This window comes from Tamandua tetradactyla, chromosome 7 (assembly GCF_023851605.1).
Source record: "Tamandua tetradactyla isolate mTamTet1 chromosome 7, mTamTet1.pri, whole genome shotgun sequence".
Lineage (NCBI taxonomy): Eukaryota > Metazoa > Chordata > Mammalia > Pilosa > Myrmecophagidae > Tamandua > Tamandua tetradactyla.
The window spans coordinates 157,601,355-157,610,904 of NC_135333.1; the positions used below are offsets into that span (position 1 = coordinate 157,601,355).

Sequence of the window (9,550 nt, forward strand, 5' to 3'; positions counted from 1 at the left end):
ATTAAAACTTTTGAAAACTGGAGGAAATGGAACTTTGTTGTACTTGTGTCTATCTTATTTGATCATTGAATTTGCATATCATAATTAAGTTCTCAGTATCTCAAAATCAGTGACTGCACTGATGATTTTATCAGCAGTGTAGTAATTTCTTTATTTAAGTAGTGTATTTTTTGTTAGGCACCTACCACCTTTAAGTCATTTTTGAGAGCATAAAATCATAAGTTGTGTGTTTCATTCGTAGCCGTCTAAGAATACTTTTTGCTTTGCTTTGTGTTAGTGTGCTAGATGAACTTTGGTGACCATTAGTCATCAATTAAATAAGCATTTGTAAAATTGATACATCAAAACAATTGTATTTACCTAAATAGCCTATTTATAGAGGTTGTTCAGAGACAAGCTTATCTTAAATGGTGGAGGTAGGGGTGGGGTGTGTGTGTGTGTTTGTGTGTCATAAATCTACGCAATTCATTAATTATGTTCTCTAAAGAAGTTGTTTTCGATCTTTGGTGATTTGTTATTGTTGTTGTTAATCCGGTCTTTTAAATGAAACAGCACTTCCTCACAGTGCCTGTTTTGCCATAATTTTATTGTTCTGAATAAAGGGTCATTGTTAATAAGCATTTGATAAAGGAGTTTTCATTTATTTTTTACTTGCCACTGTTTGCTTATAGAACATGAATTATTCACCTTCTCAGATAACTGAGCATGTGGGAAAAATGGAGGGGAAGAGGCGGTGAGTAAATTTTATCCTGCGTTTCAAATTCAATGAAAAGTGTGTCTCCATGATAATTTATCACGGAAAAGCACAGAGACAATCTGCCTGAATCACAGGTTGATGAATAAACAATACCCTTTGTGAGCCCACACCCAGAGAGTTTTATGTCTAGGCATTTTAAGTTAAAAAAGCTTGTCTTTGAAGTTTCTCCGTAATGGTGAGGTGCTGAATCATTGTATCCAGTGAATCTTTAAATATTTTTTATCAATGCATTTTAAAAGAAATAAACAAGAATTTTAAGAGAGAGATATATTTGCAGACACACAGAGTTTCCATTTCCCTCCTTTTGCAGATTCAGTCTGAGATGTAAAATAAAATGAACTCAAGCAGACATCATAATCCTCTCTTCTGTCTAAAAGACAGATGCTTAAAAAAGTACATTGTTTTATGCAGTAATGTATACATCTAGGCAAACAAGTTAGTTTCAAAGTTAAAAACTTTGGTGGTAAAAGAAAAAAATTGTTTTCCCTTTATAGAAAAGTTAGCTGAAAATCACTTATCAATCCTTTAAAAGAAAGGTCAAATTAACTCACACCATATCATTGCAGGACAAATGAAAAGTGAACTTTATTCTAGAATTGTAAAGCATTCTTTGTTCAAGAAGACCTAGGATTGAAACATTACAATCTTAAATTTTAAATTGCTGGAATAAAATGTTTGCTTTTCATAATCAGGGTGGATGTTTGAATACATTTTTGGAAAATAAAATCATAGGACAATATCTGTAATAATTAAAATCTGGACACAGTTTTAAAATAATGGAACAATAACTTCAAAATTTCTTATGAAATTTATGACCAAATGTTTATTAATGATAAGTGGACTCTAACAGACATGAGACTGTTACTAAAAAAAGCATTTGCATTACTAAAATATGTTCTCAAATCCATTTTTTAATGGTGTGTTGTCATTACACGAAATGAAAATGACACTTCATATGTGCTATAATCTGCAAGGTGGAAAAAACAAAAATAAAATGATGTAGCCACTTTATAACTGTATACTATTTAACATAAAGGATTTGAAAAATCAATTAAAACAAGGGAAAACTAATATGACTATAATAATTTTAAAAAGATCTTTCTAAAGTGCGTTCTGATAGCAATTAAGTAAAGACATTTGCAAATTCCTTCAAGGGACAAAATAAATAAATAAATAATATTCAGATCAATACATGTTAATTATATGAAAAATTATGGTATTGATTCTTGCTGATGAATGCATTGTTTAATCACATTAACTGTTGTTTTAAATTGCTGAGTTGTTTTAATGGTCTAACTTTCCCAACCTTCCTAAAACATTTCCCTCACTTTACTACAGTGAAGTTCAGCCATAACCTTACTCTGCTAAGGGTACAGCAATATCTTTTGTTAATTAGTTCAAAAAATCAACAAATTCTAATTTTTTTTTTGGTGCATGACCCAGGAATTGAACCCGGGATTGAATGAAAAGGAATGAAAAGCCAGCGTTCTACCACTGAACCACCCGTGTACCCTAGATTCTAACTTTTTAAGCCTGGGAGAAACATGTTCTGAAAACAGGCCTTCTCTTTCATGGTGGCGATTCAAGGCTATTACACAAAAATAAAAAAAACTTCAGGCTAACTGGTTGGAAAATTGTGTGAGAACATCTTTTCAAAAGTTATGGTAGCGCCATTATTTATGAAACAGATTTCAAGGGAGATCATTATTTATGCACAAAACCCGGTGGACGTGGCCCAGATCTGCAAAGCATATCTAACTACGGTGCTTTGTACTTATCTAATCTCAAGAAAGACTCTGACTTGCAGTTCAATTCTGCATCTATTTGTTGAGAAAGTGTGTTCAAATTTGTTGTGCAAAAGAACCCAGCAATCTGCCAGACGCCCTGCTTTGACAGAAGTCTGAACTCTATGTTTTACCTTTGAGCAAAACTTTTAACCAAGCTGGGCCTCAGTTTCTACTCTGTAAAGTGAAGAAACTGAACTAAATAAAAATGGACTAAAGGTTTGGAAAGTCTCTGATTATGGGATTGGTTTAGACATGGTGATGACAGGTTATCCTTTGCCTTTAACCCATACTTTACCACACCAAGAGGGTAGGTATAAAGAAGCCATGGACTCCTTTTCATGGAAGGTAAATCAGCCATTAAATGAAGGAATGTGCTCAGGGAGGCAGACCAGGGCCGGGCTAGAGCGCATGGGCTCTGGAGTGGGACTGTATGGGTTGGGGCCCGGTCACTTTACCAGCCACATGACTTTCACCAGTTATTCTGCTTCTTGGGACTTCAGTTTCCTCATTTGTAAAATGAAGATAATCACATATTAACCTAATAGGGCTTGTTATAATGATTAAATGAGTTAATGCATGTAAAGTACTTAGAACAGTACCTAATACAGAGTATTCAATGGGATTAACTATTATGATTCTAGTTAAAGGCTCTGGGACAGATGTCAGTGGCCTGGGTTCACAGTCAAGCTCTGACATTTTCTAGGGCCCTGCTTAGTTACTTTAACTGTAGCCACCTCACAGGCTTACTCATGGATATTAATCTATTTATACAAACATATAAAATTCATGTAAGTATAATCCATGATAGTGTATGGCACAAAACATGTAAATTAGTAAGTGGTGGAGTCAGGTATATTTGCAATTATTGCTTTTGTTTCAATACCAGACACACAATAAGACTAGGAATTCAAACATTGAGAAATGGGGAAAAAATGCCTACCTGCTGTGGTAGGTTGAATTATGCACCCCAAAAAGCATATATTCTTAATCTGCATTCCTGTAGGTATAAACCCATTATAAGCAGGGCCTCTTGGATAAGTTTTTTTGTTTTTTTTTTTAGTTAAGGAGAGGCCCAACTAAGGAAGGGTTCTTAATCAGATTATTGGAGTCCTTTATTAGCAGAAGTTCAGACATAGAGAAAGAAAGCCATGGACAGGAGCCAGAAGCTGGAAGTAGAAGCCAGTGGAATCCAGAAGAGAAAGAAGAGGATTTCACAATGTGATAGGAAAGCCAAGGAATCCTAATACTGCCAGCTAGTGACTCTGGGAGGGAGAAAAGGCTTCTAGCCAATGCCTTGATTTGGACTTCTGGCCTTTGAAATTGTGAACCAATAAATTTCCCATTGTTTAAGCCAGCCCTTTGTGTGGTATTTGTCATAGCAGCCAAAAAACTAAGACACATGCATAGAAGTCATCAGGTAATGTGCGTCATACTTACCTGGTTTATCAATTCAGTTGTAGTGAGTCTTTGCAAAATAAATATTTGGAACTAGAGTTTCCAGCCTTTTTTTATTTTTTATTCTCTTCCAGCCTTTTAATAGCATACAGTAAGTGTTTAATAAATGTTAGTGCCCACTGTTATTACCATTAGGTAGATTAGATCCTCTTTCTACATAATTAGAGTGGTCTTTCTTTTATGGAAAAGTTAACTTCAATATGTAATAAAATTATATTTAATAATGGAACAAACATTTTTAATGACAAAGTTAACTGTTTTCTAATAAAATAGTTAAAACTATATCACAAATATGGCACAGTAACTTAAAGGCTTAAAGGAAGATTAATAATAATCACTTAATAAAATAGAACAAATTGGAATGAAGTCATTTTGCTTCAATTAAATTCAGTTCATCAATCAAATTACCAAGGTATATAAAAGAATAACTGACAACTGCTTTGGTAAGATTCTCTGTACACTTTGCAGAAACTGCTATGTTTTAGAAAGGAGTTCATTTTCAATTGGCTAAAAATTGAAGTTACAAGTTCATCGAAATCATCCCCTAAAGACACTGTTCTCCATGAACTGACACTCAATGTAATGAGAGAGGATGTGTATTGAACTCCACTTGTAGTTCTTTATCAAATGTGTTTGCTACTGAATCAGGTTCATCATTTATACATTTGGTAATAGTTTGTACAAAACTCTTTTAAAGTCAACTATTCAACATAGAGGCGAAGGTTGATTAGCTGGAACCTATGTTTCAGAAAGCTGAGTGATCTGGATTACATTTAGTTCAAGCTGCAATGTGAAATCAAGAGCAATCATCCTGATTCATTCCGTAGGTGAGAAAAATCCAACTATTCTCTTAAAGCAATTGTCGGTGATAAAAGTTTCAATATCAGACCTTGTATGAACACTTTAAACCACTAGCTGTTAGGCAAAAAGAGACCAAGAGCCCCATTTGTGCTCCTTTGAGTAAGACTAGGACCATGATACAAAAACTACAAAAGCAAAAGGACCTGGAGCTGTCACTACTGACTGAAGAAGAGAAGAGTGTGGCAGAAAGATTAAAATCTCATATACCAGATTTGTGAAGAAATGGACTTGCAAAAGGTGACTCTAATGGAGAGGAAATCCGTTCCAGAGAGATTTAGGAACGTGTCTTGTTAGCACTTTCTGACTAGAGGTCAGGGAGCGGTGAGGGAGAAGAGGGTTTTTGTCTTGGGTGACTGGATAATAATGCATTTCACAAAAGAGGGCAGACATTGCATGAATAAAGTTGGGAAAGAAGGATGAAACAGGAATAAAAGGACATATTATAAAACAGATTTCCATTTAGTTTTGTAATTTCAGGCAATGAAATCCCTAATAATATTTTGCATACTTCACAAAAATACACTGTCCTGCAATTGCAATTTAATTTTTTCATTTTAAAATATATTTTGGATATTTTCATGTCACACTTCCATTATCCTTTTAGTTGGAGTGAAAGTCACATAATTATTTCATAGTGAACAATTCAGTGCTGCCTTTTTTTTTTAATAGCTGCCTAGTAAGCCTTTGTGTAGATGTACCATAAGTTTTACCAGTTCCATATTGATAGCCTTTGAAGCTGTATAACAGACAAGTTAGGATTGTTTTGCGGGGAGTGATGTTAGGTCTGCCCCGTCTTCCTTCTTTAAGGGATGCTGGTGGATTGATAGATAACAGACTGTCCAACACCAGTTCTTGGCACGTAACCTCAGCTTGGCATCTTGCCAACTAAATTCTTTGTACTTAAGTTAGCCAGAATCTGACTTTGTGCTTGCAACCAACAGCCCCTAATTAATGGTATAGATTTTCTCATTTTTATGAACTATTGCAATCAATCATTAAATATTTTGGGGCTTGTAGGCAAATATAACTATATGACCATAAAAAAATCTCTTTTAGAAAGATATGTAATTTGCATATGAAAGAATCTGTAAAAGTAAACATATATCAGCTATGTCAATAAACTCAAAGTATTACAACTTATTGTCAGAAATAAGGCCTTTAAGAGCATTAGAATATATAGTTAGATATATAAACCTCAGAGGAATAACAAAGCAACTATTCACTTTAGCAATTTTCTAACTTTATCTACCTCCACACATGTCACATAAAGTTCATTTATGTAACATATAGCCATACGCATACGCAAAATTAGAAATTATCCATCTACCCATAATCTCTTTATTCAAAGCATATCAGACAAAAAGAGGATTAAAAGTGACATTATTGGAGAGGATTTTTGCTTTCAGTTAGGAGAGCCTAATAGGAACTGAGTTTACGCTGACTTGAACAACTGAAAAATGGGACAAAATTTATAAAACAATGTTTTCAGACATCGGGCACCAGGCAGTGCAGGAGAACAATCCCTGAGAGAGGGGTAACAAACCAGTGAAAGTTAAAACTGCCCCAATTTACAGCTTAGAGTTTCCAGGATGCAGTGCTGGTTGGAGGAAAACCAACCAGGCTGAGCAAGGTTATTTCCCTGAGTTGAGAAGATGAAAACAGAAGTCTGAGGAGGGCAAGGTGATTAGAATTTGCAGGACAGAATCCTGGAAAGGAGAGTACTGCACAGAGAGAAAGAGTTCCAGGGGTCTAAAGCAGGTTCCCTTCAAGTTTTTAGCTCAGTACTAGTCAGTGTATGTGAGTAAGGAAAATACTTAAGTTTAGATATAAAACTTCTCAGAAACTTATATATTGGAGAAGCTAGAAGGAAAAATCTGAGAGGATCATATGGTAGCCCATGACAAACTCTAGAATCTTTCATGTTGAAGAGTGCTTTGAAAACTATTGCTTTTTTTTCTTTCTTTGCTTTGTATATATGTTATACAATAAAAAAGTTTTTTAAAAAAGTTAAAAATAATTGCCACTTAGCCACTAAGTCATTTCAAATTTTTGTTAATTAACCAAATGCCCATTAATTTTTATTTTGACAGCCTGTTTTTGGAAATAAGTTGTATTATATGTAAAGGGCAACCATCAAAATAAAAGCATAAGATAAAAAGAAAAAAGAAAAAAATTTCCCAGAAAGAGCTGAGAGAACAATCCCTAGAGCTCACATGAGACCAGGAAAAGTTTGTTTTCCCACCAGCCAGAGTAGAAAACCTCAAAATTCACAGGATAGCAAGTAAAGTAATTGCCTTGGTAGTGGGACAAAATCAACTCTACACTAAGGACTGGTGTGATCCTGCTAAACAAAGAGGAAAAATAAGCCTCAAAAATGATCAAACTTCTTACATGTAACTCACCTTTATCCCAGAACATGGCTCAGAAAATATTTAAAGAAGATACAAAATATCCAGTACTCCATAAAGTAATATTTACTATATGTAGCATACAATAAAAAATTAGCAGTTATGCAAATATGTGGAAAGAACTCATAATGAGGAGAAAAATCAATTAATAGATGCATATCCAGGAATTACACAGATGATAGGATTTTAAACAAAGTCATTAAAACCGTTATTATAACTGCATTTCATATGGCTATGGAATATTTTATATGTTTAAGAAGCTAGGAAACAATTGCGTATGTGAAGCTTGCAACATCAAAGATATATTTAAAAAACCCAAATGAACTTTTAGAAATATCCAAGATGAAAAATACACAGAATGAATTTAATAGAAAATTTGATACAACACAAGGAAAATTTAGTGAACTTGAAGATATAACAGTAGAAACTATTCAAATTAAATACTGAGGAAGTAAAGATTGAAAACAAATGAAGTTGTGGGACAACTTCAAGCAGCCTAAATTATGTGAAATTGGAGTCTGTGAATGAAGGGAGAGAGAAGGAAGAGCAGAAAAAAAATATGAAAAAAATCTGTTCAAAATTTTACAATTTTGATGAAAAGTATAAATCCATTAGATCCAAGAAGTTTATGCACCCCAAGTACAAGAAACAAGAAGAAAACTATACCAAGGTATGCCATAATCCAATTATTTAAAAGCAGTGATTAAAAAAAAAAAATCTTAAAAGCAGCACAGGGAAGTCCAAGATAAGAAGGGCAAAAGATTTCTTGTTAGAAACAATGCAACTCAGAAAATGGTAGAGAAATATCTTTAAACTGCTGGAAGAAAATTAAACTAGAGAAAAACCTATCAACATAGAATTCTATACCCAGCAAAAATATCTTTAAAAATTGAAGGCGAATACTGTTGGCTGTCACGCAGGCTGGTGCAGAAAACCTGCCATCCAGATTGAACAAGGCCTGCTCTAGGAGGCAGAGTGGGTTCCCCTCCTCGTGGTAGGGGGCCTGCTCTCCTCTCCTGAGCATGACTGGTCATGTTCATCATGCTCAGACTGCCCTCTCCATCCCATCCCAATGTCTACACTCAGTGCTCAAATTATTAGTTCAACTGTGCTCAAAGACAAAATTTCCTCTAGAAATAGAGGGGAGCAGGCAATGCAAGGAGTTGCTTAGCATCAGAGTGTGGCAGCCACACCTGGCAACCTCTCTTGCTGGGCCCTGCTAGCACTCCTGAGATCTAATTAGACTGATTCTGGACCCCAGAGAAGCAATATTGTCTTCAGGGTCACCTACATTTTTGATCATTTTAATGTGGAACCAAACTCAGTCACAATATGACCTATTTTGCTTCATATAAAGCAGTGCCTATTTTTCAAGTTACAAATGCATATATCAACATAGACAATTTTGCTGAGAAGTTACATCTATGGTATACCAGAAACCACAACTTATGATTTCTAATTTTCTTAGAAAACATTCCTATTTACAGTAAATGTAGTTTTTGTGTAAATAACGTATGTATCTTGATTTGTAGAATGTTTATGCAACGTATATACTCCCACAACTTGGATGAAGAGATGTTCTGTAATTATTAATATTTTGTTGTAAAGCAAATAGTACAGTTGAAGGATGTATGGCTGCAAAAGCTCTCTTGGAAATACTGTGTTCATGCAACAAAAATCAAATATATGTTAAATAGACAAAAATAATTGAAGGTAGAGTTTTTAGATGTAGAAACACTGAAAATTGTCAGCATAAATGCTAAAGTGAGTTCTTCAGGCAGAAGTAAAATGGTACCAGATCAAAATCTGCAACTACTCAAAGTGTTGAAGGACACAGGAAATGGTAAATATGTGAGTAAATATAAAGGACGGTTTTATCTTCTTATTTAAAAAAAACTCTTTAAAAGCTGTTTGACTTTAAAGGAAAAGCAATATGAATGTACTGCTAGGCTTAAAAATACATAAGAATAAAGTATACTGTTGTAGAGTTCCTATACTTGATGTGAAATGGTATAATATTACTTGACTGTTGATTGTGATAAGTTAAAGACATATTGTATAAATTCTAAAGCCACCATTTAAAAAATAAAATGATACAGAATTATAGCTAGTAAGCCAACAATTGAGATAAAATGGGGAAAAGGAATTATTATAATATATCAAGTATGAACTTTAATAGTCAATGGTTTTTTCAAAAATATGTAAACTTTATTTCTCTAGTATTTAGCTCATGAGCCTCAAGCTTGCCATTTCAAGGAATATCAGCCACGTCCAGTTGAAGA

The 9,550-nt window shown here is 34.1% G+C and overlaps 1 pseudogene; it reads left to right on the forward strand.

The window, feature by feature from the left end:
• The window catches only part of LOC143690720 (SKA complex subunit 2 pseudogene), a 32,349-nt pseudogene extending 27,271 nt beyond the window's left edge, over positions 1 to 5,078 (forward strand).
• The last annotated feature ends 4,472 nt before the right edge of the window (positions 5,079 to 9,550 follow it).